The 21,284-nt window shown below is 38.2% G+C and overlaps 1 long non-coding RNA gene across 1 annotated transcript in view; it reads right to left on the bottom strand.

Moving 5' to 3' along the window:
- Window positions 1-21,284, bottom strand: part of LOC128639039 (uncharacterized) — a 58,103-nt gene that overhangs the window by 26,938 nt on the left and 9,881 nt on the right. Inside the window, exon 2 of the long non-coding RNA XR_008399137.1 lies at window positions 13,119-13,249. This is a non-coding gene — a long non-coding RNA (uncharacterized LOC128639039). The remainder of the gene's footprint in view (window positions 1-13,118; window positions 13,250-21,284) is intronic.

Below are 21,284 nucleotides of genomic sequence, written 5' to 3'. Positions count from 1 at the left end.
TTAAAGATACAGTAAACAACACAACTGATTGAAAATAAGAGTCCAGGATATATTTATCATTAATTTAATTGCGGAAACTATTAACTCATGGGACTACCAAAGGATTAATATTTTTCTATTGATTTGTTATTAATGTAAATATTTTAAACATGGCATGATTAGTATTAATGATATGCAATCCGCATTTAATATATTACAGATATGGATGTGGCTGCTGGATCCTCAAGCCAGGGCTTGTCACAGTATGGTATGTCTCATTTTAATTGACATTTGTCTTAGAAACATGGAATGAACATTACATACTAAATACACATTGTTCAATATTTATATGTAATGTCTATTTAATAGATGAAAATTATATAATTATTCGGATATCCTTAAATAACATATTTGATTTTAATTGCATGCTCAATACCATTCATTACATCAACATATGGAGTAGATAATTCATTAACAAACAACAACATTGTGGAATCTATTTAATTTTAGATTAAAGGGATACTGAGCTACAATTATTAATATTGTCTTTCACATACAGTATGCAATATTAATAAACATAACATATAATACTATCATCATATGTGACATATTCTATTGCTAAATGTAGTTTAAAATAAAGAAAGTACGTTTATGTGCATCTAAATATTTGTTGACCAACCTGGGTTTATATTGATGATTGGTGGATACCTTCAACAAACAATATTTATTGAATCCAATATTCCTTATCTGCCTTTAAGATTAATATCGAACAACATTCTAATTATAATAGGAGTCAATGTTAAATCATTTTTTACAGTTTGAACATAGAAATCAATTATTTAAATTAATCATGTCAGTGTCCCTTTAAGACAAAATAGATTCATTCATCTTTACATTATTTTTATTAAAAACTATTGATATATAAATCTAATTATCTGTTGGAGTTACTTTATAGATATCTGCATACTCTAACAGCACCATGATTACATATTTGTAATAATCAAGTTTGTTATGTATTGTGATAAATATGTGTTGTGTCCTAAACAAGATTACTGTACATTGAAAAAATGGGTCGATGTGACACATGTTTGTTTAGATTTGTCAACAGATGCTCCTCAATATGTGGTTTGTGTGTATTCTTGTAACTTCTTAAGGACATATGACGGAATTATTCCGTCATAAAACAATTGAGCAAAGTGAAAGCCGTGTCCTTAAAGGGTTAAGAACATTGATCATTGGGTATATTTAGATATGCAATAGCAGCATCTGAGATGAATTTGATGTCTAATGTAGTCTGACATTAAACATATGTTCAATACAGATATGTTTACAGAATCCACTTGATTCAATCAAGCATTTTCTGGTGTAATGACTGCTCTATTGTTCACATTTTAAAGTTGATTAATGTTAAAATTCTAGACAGATGTGATTTAGTGATATCCAAAATGTGTTTAATAATATATATCTATATCATTCATAGAGAGAGTTGGTGTGGGAAGCCCACAGGAATCCAGCAGTGACATAGAGCCGCCTTTGCGGTCTCCTGGTAAGTCCATTGACTCATTTATATGTAATTGAAGGTGTATTGCTAATCAATATTATGATCATGATTCCGATGAAGCATAACATTATAAAAAATCATAGAATTTATCTTCTGATTATATATTTATTTTTTATATTGAGCGATTAATAATTTCTACTTTATTATTCTACACATTTGTTATTCATAAGATGTCTAACATATGTTTTTTTCAATTTGTTTTTTTGACAACAGTCATCAAGTGATACACACATGAGAAATCTTAAATGTTCTATGTACTATGCTTTTATGAATTTAACATTAAGACAAACAATACATTAATATTCTGATTTATTGACAATAACAAATCTATTGTCATTTGTATGCTCCATCAAAATGATGTAAATCATAACTTTGTGTGTGTATATCTTTAATGCAACATTGATGTGCGTATTTGAGCAACAGTAACATATGTTATAATATCTGATCTTAAGGTGTACACAACATGTTATGTTTTACAGAGATTGATGTCACATGTGGGATGGAGGAGGAAGAGGCTGCCTTGGAGTCTGATGGTATGTGAAATATATCTATCATGTTTCCAACATGTTTCTTTTTTTGAAATCATTTTATTGAAGACATTCAAAGTCTACAGCTTTTTCCCTTTAAAAAGGAATATTATTTGTCTGTTCAAATACACTACTGCCCCCTTTCTATATCAGGCAGCATGAAAATCTGCTTGTATATATTTTTTTAACAATATATAATTCATGCCATCATTATGTCACATGCATATTCCATGCCAAAACACAATAATAAGTTTCACATTGTACAGACAGTCATTGAGATTCATCTGAGTGCCTATATAGATACCATATCCTCATTTCAGAATAGTTTACAGATTCAAACACACTTCGAAGTATATTGAAAACATAATCAATTTGAAATGCGTTGATTTGATGTCAGGATGTATGAGATGTTAATATATTTCTTTTACATTTTCAGATGGATCCACCACTTCTGGTCATCTGGATTCCGCCCCTGCCCAGTCACAGACCCCTCCCCGTGCACACACCCCTGACCATGGCCACACCTCTGCACACACCCAGAGCCCTTCCCATCACCAAACTCATGACCATGCCCCGACCACTGCCAGCCCTTCCCATATTTCATATCCTGTCCCTCCCAAAAAACGCCCAGACACCCCCCTTCGCCGCTCTCCCCGTATTCTGGCCCGTACAGCTGCCCAGACCCAAACTCCCCACTCCCCAGCTGTACGGCCTACCCTGGAGCAGCAGCTCACCACTCCCCAAGCCATTCCCATCCCTCCCCAAGCCAATCCCATCCCTCCCCAAGCCAATCCCATCCCTCCCCCCTGTTTAAACCTTCATTGTCCTGGGTGTCAGATTGTCCTTCCCAGGCACAGCTGTAAGTATCATTCTAAATACACTTTATAAGATACTTAAAGGTACAGTGAAGTTAAATTGGTTAAATTGTGATTCAAATCCAGCATGCAATGTTAAGCCAATGTATAATAGAATACTCTTATGAATTATTCGTCATTCTCTTTATATATTTATGGAAAACAACTTATTCCTATAATTAGTTTAAACAATAAAATAAATGTGGCCATCATTTCTTTATTGTTGGATGAATGTATCCATCAACCAGCATGCACAAACAAAGTTCATCAACAAATATTGGCTTACATAAAAACCAACATTCTTGCATTCAAAATATAGCTTGACAATTAAAACATATAATGAATATGTGTAATTTCTAAAGATTTGTCATGTCATGCTCTATCTGAATCAGTCCATTAAATATTTAGGTTCAGTGTCCCTTTAATTGGATATCACTACATATACCAAACACCACTACTTGGATCCAAAATTTTATGTCCAAATGTGGATACATTATCTCTTGTCTAACCCAGTGGGAATGTAATTTCTTCTGGTTGCTATGTTTACACAGCTTGTCCTCAATGCCAAAATGTTTAAGGATAGGTGTGCCTACCACAGTCTAAATTGAATTTTTAAATTGCTGATGTAAGTACAATGTAAATCCTTTAACAAGATTTGATACACTCAAGCTGTATAAGTGGATCATCTAAAACCAATTAAAGGGGACAACATGTTTGAGTAACATGAGCCTTTAATGATTTCTGTCTGTCTGAATAACCTAATTCATGTGTAAAGAATATATGAAAAATAATTGATGTAAATAATTATTTGTCTTTATGATGACAATGTATGTATTAAAATCTTTTATTCTGTTGTGTAATTATCCTTAATATTTAATTTTATTTTATTTTAGGCTGTGACTCAGCATGGCTCATGCTAGAAGGGATAGCAAGAGTAGAGCAGGCCGTGTTGAGGAACGCAGCTGTCCTGAGAGGGATGAACGACACCATGCAGGCCCAGCTCCGGATTCAGGACTTGACTCTGCGTGAAATTATGCAATTACGTTCAAGGCCTGAATCTGGAGCTGGACATGCACAGGACAATGAAGAGGATGACCAGTAAGTGGAGGATCTGGATATGCTCCATGGTGGCAGATAATAATCCTCCGTCCACATGTTGAATTTGTATTTATATTGTTGCCATTTGGCCTTTTTATCAGTTTTTTGTTGTGCCTGTTGCACTCTTTTACCTTGTCATGTGTCTCCAATGAGGCTATGCTGGCCCTTGGCAACTCTCTTCATGGACTGTGATGCACTGTGTTACCTTGCCATGTGTCTCCAATGGGGCTATGCTGGCCCTTGGCAACTCTCTTCATGGACTGTGATGCACTGTGTTACCTTGCCATGTGTCTCCAATGGGGCTATGCTGGCCCTTGGCAACTCTCTTCATGGACTGTGATGCACTGTGTTACCTTGCCATGTGTCTCCAATGGGGCTATGCTGGCCCTTGGCAACTCTCTTCATGGACTGTGATGCACTGTGTTACCTTGCCATGTGTCTCCAATGGGGCTATGCTGGCCCTTGGAAACTCTCTTCATGGACTGTGATGCACTGTGTTACCTTGTCATGTGTCTCCAATGGGGCTATGCTGGCCCTTGGAAACTCTCTTCATGGACTGTGATGCACTGTGTTACCTTGCCATGTGTCTCCAATGGGGCTATGCTGGCCCTTGGCAACTCTCTTCATGGACTGTGATGCACTGTGTTACCTTGTCATGTGTCTCCAATGGGGCTATGCTGGCCCTTGGCAACTCTCTTCATGGACTGTGATGCACTGTGTTACCTTGCCATGTGTCTCCAATGGGGCTATGCTGGCCCTTGGCAACTCTCTTCATGGACTGTGATGCACTGTGTTACCTTGCCATGTGTCTCCAATGGGGCTATGCTGGCCCTTGGCAACTCTCTTCATGGACTGTGATGCACTGTGTTACCTTGCCATGTGTCTCCAATGGGGCTATGCTGGCCCTTGGCAACTCTCTTCATGGACTGTGATGCACTGTGTTACCTTGTCATATGGCTCATATATTCCTTATTTTTACAAGATTATTTATAAACGTTGTGTATGTTTTCTTACATACTAATAAAATACATTTTATTTCACAAATCTTTGTCCTCATTCTTCCTGTTATTTTTTGCAAGCTCTAGTTTATGTTGTTTATCCTTAAAGGGACCTAACAAATATATTTGTTATAATGAAATCATATATGTAAGACAATAGTAAATGACTTTAAGATTAACATCTCCAATGTAATCTTATTATTTGTGTTTATATTATTTTCTCTTAGCTCTATCATTGCCTGATTATGATTAGCAGAGTAATTTCTTTATATATGTATATATATTTTTGTATTTGTGTATATATGTATATTTAAATGTTCAGATCCATGTGTGTATTTATAAACTCTGCATGAATTGATGCACCTTTACCAAATGATCTGAGTATTGATACAATGATATAATCCCTGTAAAGTGTTCATTTTATTTAAATAGTATTGACTATGTGTATGCTCTTTTTAAAAACAAAATAATGTCCCTTTAAGTGATGTTGATCACTATTGTAAATGAATGTATTTCCATTTGTAAAGCGTTTTTGTCCTTTTTACAAGAACAAGGACATATAGTTTTATTAATAAACAATCTTATTGTAATGTTGACAGCACCTGTATTTCATTTTCCAATCTATATTATTGTCAAAGTGTAACCAAATCAATCTCTGTGTGTAATGCAAATAATGTAGATGATGAATATTAGTTAACTAATATGTTAACAAAATACATCTCCTCCCATATATGGCTATAGGTAGGCTGACAATAATTAAACTTGAATAAATGACACGTTTAATCAATCCATGTATAACTATTGTTATTCAACAACAATCCAAACATATCTTAAAACATCAATGGCATATGTATTTCTCATGTGTATCTTTTAAATGTTAAAGATATACACCATAGCTATAGTTCAAGGGACAGTCAAGTCCGAAAAGATGATTCATGATTTGGTGACATTCCTAGATAGCAATCTACACACATACTAGTTCCTAAAATATAAATACGTTTCTTAGTGATATGCCAAGATGTCACTGAGTCCTTGTATTGTCTGCGGTTTTTCAGCGATCTCGGATGCGCCATGTTGCTTAAGACGTCACCTGCCAGGCTGTCCAATGATTCCTTGTATTGACTGACGTTCTTACGTGATCAGGAATATGCCTTTTATTGGATTGCGTTTTGACGCGATCAAGGATGCGCCTTTTTTTTGTGTGCGTTCTTACGTGATCAATAATGTGCCTTTCATTGGATGGCGTTCTTACGTGATCAAGGAAGCGCCATGTTAAGACGGCACATGTAAAGGTAAAAAAACGTGTGATTGGATTGCGTAGTCCCGCAATATTTGTGCACGTTAAAAACGTTTGTGACTGCATGCAATTTTAAAAAGCTTGCGAATATGTATTATTTGCATCATGTTACATTGTTGACCCGTAGCTGATAAAGACCAACACATTCTCTTTTGCTGGATGTCTGGTTGAATCAACGAACGAAAGCAAAATGTTTTCATGCATAGGATATTTATAGGCAAGTGCAAATCTCTACAGTCCATGTTTAATATGTTTGTCAACAATGTTCCTTTTTCTGAAAAATTACTGTTGTGTTTAATGTTGAACATATCTAATTAATAAATATGCGCTATTGTGTTTGAATAAAGTAATCAATATGCATTTATCATATGCTAAATATATGATGCCGACTTCTTCTAAATGTAATTTCGTTGTATATTTTATGAAAGGTTCATTAGACACTCACATTATAAATAAAAATATTTGATTTTGTCTCTAGTTAGATAGTCCATTGTTTAACCAATAGGTTTATTTTGTCTTGTGTTGTAAGAAAATTTAAGTAATTTTCTTACTCCTCGCAAAGCCAATGAGTTTCATGTGAGTACCATCTCCAGCTTTGTCCAGTTTGTGTAAAGGGTCTTTTCATATGTTAATGATGGGGTATTGTGTTGTTTTACGGTTGTAATGGTGGTTCATCTATATTTTCAATATAGCTAACCCTATTTTATTTTCAAGTGTTTGAAGCTTTTTAATATTGATATCAGTATATGTTAATCTTGTTGTTTGTAGTAGTGTCTATTACATACAGTTATGTAAAAAATATAGGATACTGTCCCTTGAATGCAAATGTTGTTTTTTGTATCATGTATGAGATCCACATAGTTTAATCTTCAAATATATTTTTGTTAGCATATTTCCCCCCCCCCCCCACTCCTAAAAGGACTTTAAACCATATTCATTGTTAAAATAAAAATATTTACAATAAAATATTAACACAATAATGTCTCTTAAAGAAAATAGACTTTATTTAACACGTCAATATAAATGTGATTTTAAAAATTATTTTTTGACAAAGTACATGTAGATATACCAACAAGCTTAAAATATGTGTTAGCATATGTAATGTTGTTAAAGGGACAGTTTAGAAAATTTTTTTTTTTTACATTATTCGAAAAGTCAATTCTGTAATAACAAGGATATCAAATGTTTCTCAACAATTGAACATTTGTCTGGGTTTATTTAAATTTGCTATCTAAACCTATGAGGTTGGTGTGCTCATTTCTTAAATCTTGAAGAGTGCTTGTAATCATTATACAATTTGAGCACTAGAGGGCATTTGGATAGCATTTGTATATGTAAAACCTTGTGCTCATACAGCATATTATTGACCATGTATTGATCATTGATATCTAAAATGTTGTTATGTCAGAACAACAAATAAGTGGTCATTTTTCATAGTCATAGATACAAGGGTAAGCACATAAGTCACACATGTATTTCTCCATGTTTTGTTGTTTCAAACTTTATAATGCGTAATACAGTGTTTTCTTTGTAATCAATAATTTTCAGACTGTCCCTTTAAGCTGTGTTATTGGCATTCAAACAGTAATATGCCATCATGGATAATTGTTATGGTAATTTAGTTAGCGATTCGGGAAACAGTTTGGACATCACATCACAGAAACCAATCAATATCATGAACAAGGATAGGTATGTGATGATGTGGTTTTCACACACTTATAACCCACACTCTGCAAAGAATCTTCCTCCATGGACCCGGTCCCATAGAAGTCGATTATATACAGAGTGTGGTCCACAAGTGTATGAAAACCACATCATCACATACCTATCCATTACACAAAAAAAAAATTTGAAGATGGAAAAAAATACTTACTTCCTCTTCCTTCCCCTCTTCCCACGGGGCTGAGGCTCTGGGAGAGGCAACTGCCGACTCCGAAGAGTCCTCCTTGGAGCTGTTGTGGGAGGAGTGGAAGGAAGAGTACTGGGACGACCAAGGTGAGGAGTAGATGGCTGAGGAGGAGGAGAAGATGGATGAGGAGGAGAAGATGGCTGAGGAGGAGGAGGAGTAGATGGCTGAGGAGGAGGAGGAGTAGATGGCTGAGGAGGAGGATGAGATGGGCCGGCAGGAGGAGATGGCCCAGCAGCAAGAGGCCCAGCAACAAGAGGCCCAGCAACAGGAGGTAGACCAGCATGCGCCTCCCGGAAAAATGTGAACATTTCCTGATGAAGATTAAACATTCTTGTTTGTCCTTCTTGTATTCTATTCAGTATACTGATTATTTCATTTTGGCCTTGAATTATTTGATTCTGCCCATCAAGTATTCTGCGTCGTCCTTCTATGTTTTCTATCCGGGAGGTACGCATCTGGTCTATGTACTCCAGTAGAACCCGCACCTCCGCTATTTCTTCTTGTTGTGCCTGTTGAACCCGTGCACGGCGGGGTGCCCGTGCACGGCGGAGTGCGGGTCTTTGAGGGACCTCGGGTTCCGCGGGTTCAGCGGGATCCTCCTGTGCTTCCGGGGCCTCTTCATCATCTCCCGTGCGCTGTTCGTCACGGGGGGCCTCTTCCCTCCGAAGTGGGAATTCCTCACCACCACTCTCATCCCGGGGAGATGCAGGAGGCTGTGCTGCCTCGTCCCCAGACTCTGTATATAAATAAAGAAAAAAATATATATATATATATATTAGCATATTTGCAAATCAAGGTTTAAATGACTTAGCTTACGATACAATTACAAATGCAGAATCATTAATCCACTTTGAAATCTAACAAACAATCAATACGATTTCCGCTTTTTCTAAACCGTGTTTGTGATATCTGGTCAATGTGAATGTTTTTGCGTTTGTTTTCAGTCTGTTTAAATGCACACCTAACCTATAGCCTAGATACTGATGTAACCGCAAAGTAATAGAATGCGTGTAAACAGCGTAATAGCATTAATCTGATCCTTAACACATGAAACCCAATGTTTTATCTTTCATGATTTAGAAGCATACATTTAGTATCAACTTTCGAATGTACTTTTCTTATCTAATTAGCTTCATTCTCTGGATATTCTTTGCTGAAAAGCATATCTAAATATGCTTATAAGATGCTGATTGTTAGCTGAATATAGCTGCCTCCTGTGATTGTTTCACCGTGTGCATGGCTATTTCTTCATTAAAATATATCTCAAGAATGAATCAAATTAGGTAATATAAGTACATTTGAATGTTTTGTCAAATTGTATTCGCTACCTCAATCATGAAAGTAAATGTTTGCGTATAGTGTCCATTGAAATACATTCGTATGTGAAATTATTGTTCAATGAGCTTACCGTCAGATGAGAGTGGCAGGTTCCCGGTATCGATTCCTCCGATACCGACTACTTCCACCTCGGAGATGCTGGGCCGCAACATTTCCTCCCATCTGCAGTACTCCATTTCAAGGGCAGGGCCGCCACCGGTCCCTGCGGCATGTCGGGCCTCCAGGCTTAACTTTTTTTTAAGTTCAAGTTTACAGTCCCGGTACCGATGTTTGATAGAATCCATATCCCGGTTCCGGCCACCCACTGCATTGACTGCATTCCTAATCTCGTTCCAGAGCCTCCTCCTGTCAGTCGGGGTGGTCTTCTGGTGCTGCAGCATCCTATGCCTGGCCATATAGGCCTCTACGAGGGCCTCCTTCTCCTCCATCGTAAACCTCGCCTCCCTAGTCGCCTTGGCCTTCCCCTGTGACGATGCCCTCTGTTTCCCGGACTGTGAAGCCCTACTCTGACCGCCACTGGGCCCAGCCACTTGGTCATCTTGAACCAAGTGGCTGGGTCCACCCACCGCTTCCACCCCCGCTTCCTGCCCCCCTTCCTGCCCCCCTTCCTGCCCTGTTCCTCTCCCCCTCCCTCTACTCCCCCCTCTACCTGTCCCCTGCCTGGCCTCCATCTCCTCCCTAAACTAAACCCCAAATAATCAAACAAAAAGTGAGTGTGATGAAATGAAAGGGGGTCAAAATAAAGAACTAAAAAGACAAAAAAGGTGCTTAAAGTGTGAGGGATGTAAAAAAAACAAAGAGGGTAAGGAGTATTTAAATAAACGAAAAGAATAAGACTAAAAGGAGGATATGTAAACTAAATGTAACTAGGGGATGGGTATGGGATGGGTATGGGGTATGGGATAAGAGTAAATGGGATGAAAGGGAATGGGACTACAAGGAATGGGGTATGGAGTGTAGTATGAGGGGGTAGGGGGTATGGAGTGTATGTAGTGTTATTGATAAGTGTATGTATGTATTGAATGTGTTTGCGTGTAAATGTGTTAAGTGTACAGATAAATCACTCGCTCGCTAACTAACACTACTTCTAATTCTCAATAACAAACACTCCCACTAACGCTCACTAACTACCACTAACTGACGCTCACACTAACAACTATCACTAATAACTCCCACTAACTCACTCACGCTCCCACTAACAGACTCTCTCCCACTCCCACTAACTCCCACTAACTCACTCACTCTCTCACGCTAACACTACCAACTGACTATCTCACGCTAACACTACCAACTGACTCTCTCACGCTAACACTACCAACTGACTCTCTCACGCTAACACTAACTCACTCTCAAAAATTCGCAAACTCTCTATTCTTAAATCTCCAAAGACCCACCAGCAACACAGTCAAAGAAGCCATGCTTGTGTGGTGCTTATATACCCTGTGTAAATGTTTAATGATGTCCCAATTTCCATTGTAATTAGTGTTCAGGTGTGCTTTATTAGCAATTAATATTATTGCAATGTGTATTAGGTGTGTTAATTTGCGCATGCTCATTTAGAGTTGGTATTTGTGGAATGTGTAGAATGCGATGATGTCATAGTGTTCGTTTTCGCTTTCATTGTCCAAAAGTATTCTTTTTAAATGTGAATTTGCGATGGTGTGTTCTTCGTGAAGTGTTGTATATGTATGTTTTTCATAATATATAATGATATTGAATGCGATTTTGTTTCTAGTGTATGTATATATTTTTTAATCCTTGTTGTTATTGTGCGATTTTCCGCATCTTAAAGTATATGCGTATTCCCCGTATAAATAGTATTAAAACTTCCCCCGCTTGTGAATGTGTAATGCTTGTGTGCTTTGTTGATTGATTGTTGTTGTGACATTTGCGGCGTGTTATTGTTGTGCATGATGTGGTATGCGTCATATGACCGAGCTGTGCGTATTCTCGCGAGATCGAGTGTTAGGTTAAAAGAGGCAATTTATTTGCTTTCCCATTGATCTCTATTGGAGACTGTCTAACGCGGGCAGGATTACGCGTGTGACATACACGCGTTAGGAGCATCGTTAGATGGTCTTATATTAACTCTAAATACCGGAGTCAAACAATGACGTGCGTTAGACATAAACACGCGTGGCGTTAACAGCCCATCTACCGCCGAACTCTAAATCTAGCCGTTAGTGATTTATATTTTGGAAAGAATATTTGAACCTAAATATCACAGAATAATCAAGCCAGAAAAAAAAAAAAAAAAAACTAATCTTAGCTACATATTTCCAGGTATAACATGGATCCTGTTGAAATGGCTAACCAAATCTCCTCATTAAACCAGAAAGTGGAAATAATGGCCCAAGGTTTAACTGAAATAAAAAATGAAAACAGCACTCTAAAAAGAATACTTAATGAATTTGTCACCCACAAAGCTACTGAAACTCCAGAACCTCAGGTTAACCCCCCAATACCATTTGCTGGTGATCGCACAAAATTTCGTGAGTTTAAGAATGCTTGTATCCTATTATTTACTTTAAAACCACGTACCTACCGAACTGATAAGATTAAAGTTTTCACTACCATCTCCTACCTCTCTGGGGAGCCCAGAGCATGGGCAGACAGATTTCTAGAAACAGAAGATCCAATATTAAATTCCCTGGAAAACTTTTTCCAAACAATGGCTGTACTTTATGATGACATAAATAAACAGCAAACCGCCGAACACAGATTAAGATCACTTAAACAAGGAAAAAGACCAGTGGAAGATTACATAGCGGATTTTCAGCTATGGGCCACGGATTCTGAGTGGAACTCAGTAAGTCTAAAAAACCAGTTCCGTCTAGGTTTATCTGAACATCTAAAAGATGAACTTTCCAGAGTGGATTTCCCGGAAAGCTTGGAATCTCTAATCAAGTTGTCCATAGCCATGGATAGGAGATATCGCGAAAGGAAGATTGAAAAACATAATTTTGAAAGCACACCCAAAAGATCTTTTCCATCTTATCAAGATAAGTCCCACTCATCACCTGTACCAATTATCTAAGCCATGGAATTATGGAGAATATGAATACAAACATCTACTAAATTTATAAATAAAAATAACTTAGTGATTTATATTTTGGAAAGAATATTTGAACCTAAATATCACAGCACATTAGTATGGCTTCTCCCCTGTGTGGAGCTATGAGTAAAACATTTATCACAATGTGTACATCTGTATGTTTGTTTTTTTCCCCTGTGTGAATTCGCTGGTGCTTAACAAGAGAGGAGCTCTCAGAAAATAATTTCCCGCAGTGAGGACAAGGGAAAGATTTTTTCTTTTTTTTTGTCCTGGTCTATGGTTTGCAACTGATGCAACATCAAATACCTCTATGCTGTTCTTTACATACTACAGTTCTTCTGACTGGTTAGCAAGATGCAAGATAATAACTTGGACATCCTTTTGCATTGGTACTTCTAGGCTCTTACTAGATTCCCTATTGACTGTAGTTGTTAAATGTTTTTTTCTGTACAACACTAGGCAGATTCTCAGAATTGAATGAATAGTCAGGTGTTGACTGGACCTTTTGTCTAAGTGGATTCTTTTTCTCTCCCATCTTATTTTCAGATTGATTTCCCTTTTTGTCACTCTTTTTATTTTCCATTATGCCATCTGTATAGTCTGTTTGCCTTTTCAACCTGTTGATAAAGCCACCTAAAAAAATTATTATTTTGGCTCTTTTCATATATTCAATACCACAATAATAACAAAATTTGCAGTCTGATTATTTTGATAGTTATATATATATATATAATGTATATACTGTGTGTGTGTATATATATATATATATATATATATATATATATATAAATGGGTGTCTAACATGCACCCATACAAGGGTAAGCTTGTGAAACAAAAGGCACACTGGATGTGGGAGAAGGGCAGTACTCAAATTGCACAATAGAGTCACATTGCCAATAAAAAGGGTCTCCTCTGAAGGAGAAAGATATATATTTAATGCATGGATGATAAAGGTGATGTTACTGTTTATCTCTCAGTCCAGCAACCAATGATAAAATAGAGTTACCTGCTTGCTTTGCATTCTGCTTGTTTAAAATCAATTTTTCATCAACTAAGATACGCATGATAGCTATTTTTTCTGTCTTGTATGAATAAGATTAAAGTCTATGGCACAAAGGAAAACTAAAATTAAATATGGATATCATGGCCTCCAAATACACAAAATAAATACACCAAAAATGGAACTATGAATTTAGCCAACATAGTGCTAGATTACAAGTGGTCCATTAACTGTTGCATTATCGGAGCTATTGCGGGTGTTTGTGCTGGTCAGAAGTAGCATGTGTATTACAAATTGAAAGTAAACGCGTTTGCTCAAGTGCTATTAAATTTAATATATGTATTTACAAACATATGTACACATATAAACACATAAATAGATATGTATACATACATAGACACATATATAAGTGTATTGGAGTCCTTTGCAATCAAGTAGCTGAAAACATGAAAAATCATATTTATGCAATAATAATATTTAATAGTGTTTAACTGTGTTTTTAGCATACATATTTTACATTCCAATGTTCTTCAAATAGGAGAATATTTTCTAAGTATTTATAAATAGATATTCCTGTATATATCTGGCTATATCTATACCTATATAAAATTATATATATATATATATATATATATATAAAACCAAAACAAATCCCATCAGATATATAGAGAAATATGTAATTATGAATAAATAGAACATATTCTTCTATGTGAAGAACATTGGAATGCAAGTAAGGGTCTTAGTCCCCCCCACACTTTTCATGCTCCATTGAAGTCTATGGCAGAATACAATAACGCACGTGAACAGAAACTTATTACTTTCAACTTGTAATACACACAGTACCCAACACATGCAAAAAGCCAAAGTCGAGAGCATTTAGCGTGGGAGCGGGAGCGATAAATAGCACTCCACTCGTAATCTAGCCCAAAAAGTATAAAATATAACCCCTTAAATAGGGCAATAAGGCACCTTTTAAAAATACAAATGCAAACAGAATTAAAGGGACAGTAAAACAACTGTGAGATTTGTATATAAAATGTTGAGTTATGCATAATGAAACAACTTTGTAATCTACTTTCATTATTTATTTTGCTCCTTTTCATGTAATTCAGCTCTAATTGCCAGAATTTTATCTACACCCTGATCACTGCTCAAGGCTAACCCTTCAACATATTTATCTCTTATTGGGTTTATCAGATAACAACTGCAAAACAATGCACTCTATATTAACATTATAACCAGGGATTGCCTTGTTTTCTGTCTCACACACACACATGCTGTCTCACACATATGCTCTCTCTCACACACATGCTGTCTCACACACACACACACACTGTCACACATATGCTCTCTCTCAAACATACACACATGCTGTCTCAAACGCATGCTCTCACACACACATTGTCGCACACATATGCTCTCACACACACATGCTGTCTCACACATATGTTCTCTCACACACACACACTGTCACACATATGCTCTCTCTCACACATACACACACATGCTGTCTCACACATATGCTCTCTCTCACACACACACATACTGTCTTACACATATGCTCTCTCTCTCACACACACACACATGCTGTCTCAAACACATGCTCTCACACACACACTGTCTCACACATATGCTCTCTCTCACACACACACATGCTGTCTCACACATATGCTGTCTCACACACACACACACACATGCTGTCTCACACATATGCTGTCTCACACACACATGCTGTCTCACACATATGCTGTCTCACACACACACACATGCTGTCTCACACATATGCTGTCACACACACACACATGCTGTCTCACACATATGCTGTCTCACACACACACATGCTGTCTCACACATATGCTCTCTCACACACACATGCTGTCTCACACACACACACACTGTCACACATATGCTCTCTCTCAAACATACACACATGCTGTCTCAAACGCATGCTCTCACACACACATTGTCTCACACATATGCTCTCACACACACATGCTGTCTCACACATATGCTGTCTCACACACACATGCTGTCTCACACATATGCTGTCTCACACACACACACATGCTGTCTCACACATATGCTGTCACACACACACACATGCTGTCTCACACATATGCTGTCTCACACACACACATGCTGTCTCACACATATGCTCTCTCACACATATGCTCTCTCACACACACATGCTGTCTCACACACACACACACTGTCACACATATGCTCTCTCTCAAACATACACACATGCTGTCTCAAACGCATGCTCTCACACACACATTGTCTCACACATATGCTCTCACACACACATGCTGTCTCACACATATGTTCTCTCACACACACACACTGTCACACATATGCTCTCTCTCACACATACACACATGCTGTCTCAAACGCATGCTCTCACACACACATTGTCTCACACATATGCTCTCACACACACACACACACACACTGTCTCACACATATGCTCTCTCTCACACACACACACACACATGCTGTCTCAAACACATGCTCTCACACACACACTGTCTCACACATATGCTCTCTCTCACACACACACACACACACATGCTGTCTCAAACACATGCTCTCACACACACACTGTCTCACACATATGCTCTCTCTCACACAAACACATGCTGTCTCACACATATGCTGTCTCACACACAAGTATGCTCTCTCTTACACACACTCTGAGGCCCATTTATCAAGCTCCGTACGGAGCTTGAGGGCCCATGTTTCTGGCGAGTCTTCAGACTCAGGAAAAGTAACTAGTTACTGGCACTACATATAGTTTAAGGTAGGAAAAAATACCTCTTACAATGAAAGTAGGTATTGGTGCTGTCCCTTTAAGTATACATTCAGAGTTGTTCAAAAAGAGAGATAAAAATCAAGGGCTTATGTAGCACTCATTCCTATCCTAATAGTATAATACTTAAAAAATAATTTTAATAGTAAATTTTAAAATTCACAGATAACCTCTGTGTACCACTTTAAATAATCAATCTTATCCAAATCCTAAAACAGTGTGTATCACCTCCCTGTTTCCTGGCCGATAGCAGGAAACGTCGGCTTCAGGTGACAGAGGTAATAGCACGCTATAGCTAAAATAAACAGTTAAATTTGTAAGTGTAGCTCGTATAACAAACGCGTTTCACACGATGTAACGTTCTTTCTCAATGTTGAATCATTCACAATTAGTTCAACATTGAGAAAGGACGTTACAACTCTGAGAGTCTTCAGACTCGCCAGAAACACAAGTTATGGAGCAGCGGTCTAAAGACCGCTGCTCCATAACCCTGACCGGCTGATCTGATGAGGCAGACAGGAATCGCCACAATTCAACCTGATCGAGTACGATCGGGTTGATTGACACCTCCCTGCTGGCGGCCGATTGGCTGCGAATATGCAGGGGGCGGCGTTGCACCAGCAGCTCTTGTGAGCTGCTGGTGCAATGCTTAATACGGAGAGCGTATTGCTCTCCGCATTCAGCGATGTCTGTCGGACCTGATCCGCACTGTCGGATCAGGTCCGACAGACACTTGATGATTCGGCCTCTCTGTCTCTCACACACACACATGCTGTCTCACACATATGCTCTCTCACACACACACACATATATTGTCTCAAACGCATGCTCACACACACACTGTGTCACACATATGCTCTCACACACACACACACACACACATATATTGTCTCAAACGCATGCTCACACACACACTGTGTCACACATATGCTCTCTCACACACACATATATTGTCTCAAACGCATGCTCACACACACACTGTGTCACACATATGCTCTCTCTCACACACACATGCTGTCTCACAAGCAGGCTTTCACACACACACACACACACACACACATGCCCAGATTGGCTGCTCTAAATAAGTCAAAACGTGGGTGGAGTTTGGCTATTGATAAATAATTGTAGTAAAAAGTATGTTAATTTGTTTTAAAAACATTAAGGCTTGGCTGATATGTTATTCTATTTCAACACAACAGAAATGCCTTGTAATTAAAATGAGTTTACTGTTCCTTTTAATTCCACAACTCAAACATCTAGATATGAATTGTAAAATGAATAACTAAGCACCAGATCGATATGAAACAAAAATAAAAATAATAATAAAAAATACAGGTATAACAAGCACTAATAGATACAATGCATACACAAAAATACACACCCTAGAAGCCTATAAAAATATATATTTATCAACTGTTTACTAAAAACTTGCATAACAAATGCAAATTATAAATAATAGACTAGAACAAAATATTCCCAAGGCAAAGATTGCAGACAAACAAAAGTTGATACATAAAATACATTAAGGCCTAATGGAGCTAAACAGCATACATTTAAAAATAGTTAAAAAAAATTAGGGAACAAATGCTTAAAGGGACACTGTACCCAAATTTTTTTCTTTCGTGATTCAGATAGAGCATGACATTTTAAGCAACTTTCTAATTTACTCCTATTATCAAATTTTCTTCATTCTCTTGGAATCTTTATTTGAAATGCAAGAATGTAAGTTTAGATGCCGGCCCATTTTTGGTGAACAACCTAGGTTGTCCTTGCTGATTGGTGGATAAATTCATCCACCAATTAAAAACTGCTGTCCAGAGTACTGAACCAAGAAAAAAGCTTAGATGCCTTTTTTATATAAAGATAGCAAGAGAATGAAGAAAAATTGATAATAGGAGTAAATTAGAAAGTTGATTAAAATTGCATGCTCTATCTGAATCACAAAAGAAATTTTTTGGTTCAGTGTCCCTTTAAAGGACTGTGAAATACAGAAGAATTATGTAAGTACATAAGTACATAATAAAAAGACAATGTGATACCACTTTCTCTGCATTTTAATTGAGCAGTAGAATTTTTCCTGATAGATTTCTAATTTACGTAAATTTGACAATCCCCTGTAACATGACAGCCATCAACCAATCACAGACTCATATACGTATACACTGTGAACTCTTGCACATGCTCAGTAGAAGCTGGGTATTTGAAAGAAGAAAGGAATCCAGTAAAATCTCCAATGTGTTCATTTTAAGACCAAATGTGAGTGTTACATCCAAGACGTAAAATCAAAGTGAAATAAGCTATGCATGAGACCTACAGGAGGGCAGTCTGGTAGGAGTTGGGGCCTCAAAAGGTGGATATATAAAAAGACTGAACACAATTTGATAATGAAAATGGAAAGTTGTTTAAAATTACAAGATCTACTTTTCCTGGCCCTGCTAGTTCCGGTGGAGCTACACAGCTGCAGCTTAGCTCGTCTCTCCAGTCTCCTGGACATTGGCGGTGCTCTTTTCGCGCCAGCCCCTGGTCTGGGGCTTCCCTCTGGATAGTCACAAAGAACCACTCTGGAACCCTTAACAGTGGCACACCATCCACTGTTTGACCCTAATCACCAGTTACCTGGCCTTTAGGTAACATACCTACAACTTACTGATGTTAAACAAAGCTAAAGGTGTTTCTCATTACATGTAGCTTGACTACGCTGGTTTGCCTTCCACTACAAACAGTCTAACTTCGTTGGTTGCTTTTTTTCTTTGGAGCTGAGACGTTCTCTTCGGACCCTGGTCCTCCCCCCTCCCTGCACTCGCCATCTTTGACAGCCTAGCGTGAAAGTTTGTACTACAAATTACCTCTCTGCTGCTGCTGACTTCTCTGCCGGTCCTGTCGGCTGGGGCTCGTCCCTCTCCCTCCCCCAACGGTGCTGCGCGGGAGGGAGCTGGGCCCGGTCTGGGAGCGTGGACCCGGTGTACAGCTTGTTCCTGTGCTGTTCGGCCGCCCGGCGCGGCGCCGCCCACTCCCCCCCCACCGGTGCTGCGCGGGGGGAGCTGAGCATGGTCTTCGGCTGGAGAGCCGACTCAGGAGTGTTTGATGCGGCTTCTGGGCCGGAACCGCCTGACAACGATCCGGTGACTAACACGGAGGCTGGCCGATGGCAGGATATCATAGGAGGGGGTGAGTTTGCCAGTCATGCTGGCGATAAATTATATGTGGAAGCAGATGCCGATTGCAGCAAGGGGCTAAATAATAGCCCTAGGAAGTACTCTAATCTATTCTAATTCATTTATTGGGACTAACAAGGGCCTGAGTGTGAAGGTGAGGGTTACTCTCTAAACTTTCTAAGCTTATACGGTCACAAACTTTTGTTCCCTCCTTGCCCTTTAACTACTGACGACATTGTACAAGCTCTCCATCCACGGTTTTGTAGCAAATCTCTTGTGAAATACTCCAGTCTGAGCAATGCTTTATTTAAAAATATGACTTTATAAGAATATGACTCTGGGACACTATAAAATACATTGAAGAGGCTGTTTTTTTTTCATCTACCTGTTTTTCTAACAGGCTTGCCATATTGTCATACTTTTTTCCCTGCTGCAAAAGGAAACTCTTCATACTGTTATCACTGCTCATTGCAATATTTACTGTATTCGAGGTTTGGATAATCTAGCCCTAGTACATCACAACTTAACTGATGATTTAAATCATGCTAGTTAAAAGGGTTTATACCTAAACTAACTCTCTGCGTGTGCAGTATTTACATTGACCTATAAGATCTTGATTGCCTTTGTCAATTGTGAGACTAATGAGGGAAGCCTAATAGTGATCTATGCTAGGTTCTCCTTGGCAAATTTAAGCCAGTATTCATATCCTGCATATTTCTTGTTATAAGCACTGTTGAGGCCCCCATTAGTCTCTTTTTTATTAACCAGAATTAAGTTTACTGTATTCACTCTTGGATATCTTAAACTAGATCCAACAGTTTACTAACCTTTACTTAATTCCAGGCTTGTCAGGCCTACTCTTTTATTATAGTTAGCCCACTGCTGTTAAGAAATTCTCTAATAATATCATTACTGCTTATCATGGTAATTATTCTATATTGAGTACAGGCTGACTTAATTCTTACATAGTATCTATCTATCGATGCAAACTATTCTTTTTATAGGGGATTGTATTTCAAGGAAACACTGTATGCTTTGTATGTCTATTATGTATACCGATTGACAGGTAAATTCCTGACTTTTCCTACTAATGGTTAAAGAAAGTCAAACTCTCAGGCGTTCGTACAGCAGATAAGATTAATTAAACTGGAAGTATATGGTACTTACCTTCCTTATAAAAATATTAAAGACCCTGAAAGGTAACCTGTAAGTCCTATAACTAAGTATAGTTTGAAATCAATCTATCCTAGGCTCTGCCTGATAAACATCAGGCAAAGTAAAAATTATACGCATCCCTAGCTATAAGTACTGCTTGCGGCCCTATCGGTCTTTTGTGCAACAGGGAGGAAATAAGGATATAAATTTGAGGTCAAACTCCCTTTCTCTTTAAATCTATCCTACAGGAAGCTTCTGCTTGCCAAATCTTTACTATAAATTTCTCTGGGTCCCATCCATGTCTAGTTCCTACATTGAAGTCAAGGGCAGTTCTGATCATATCCCCTTCCCTGCTGCCATCACCGCTTCGGCGGGGCGAGCGAGCCCCATCCACTTCACGTGGCCAAGGCCCCTAATCCCCTTCCCCCCCCCTCTCACTTCACTACTAAATATCGACGCACCTCTCACCTGCACCATTCCCTCACCTCCTCACTCCCTATCCTCGCTATTCCTTCGTTAATCTAGTTGGCTAGTCACTGGGAGGATTCT

The sequence above is a fragment of the Bombina bombina genome, chromosome 1 (genome assembly GCF_027579735.1).
Source record: "Bombina bombina isolate aBomBom1 chromosome 1, aBomBom1.pri, whole genome shotgun sequence".
Classification (NCBI taxonomy): domain Eukaryota; kingdom Metazoa; phylum Chordata; class Amphibia; order Anura; family Bombinatoridae; genus Bombina; species Bombina bombina.
Note: the sequence above shows the minus strand (reverse complement) of the source record. Positions and strands in the feature narration are given on the sequence as shown.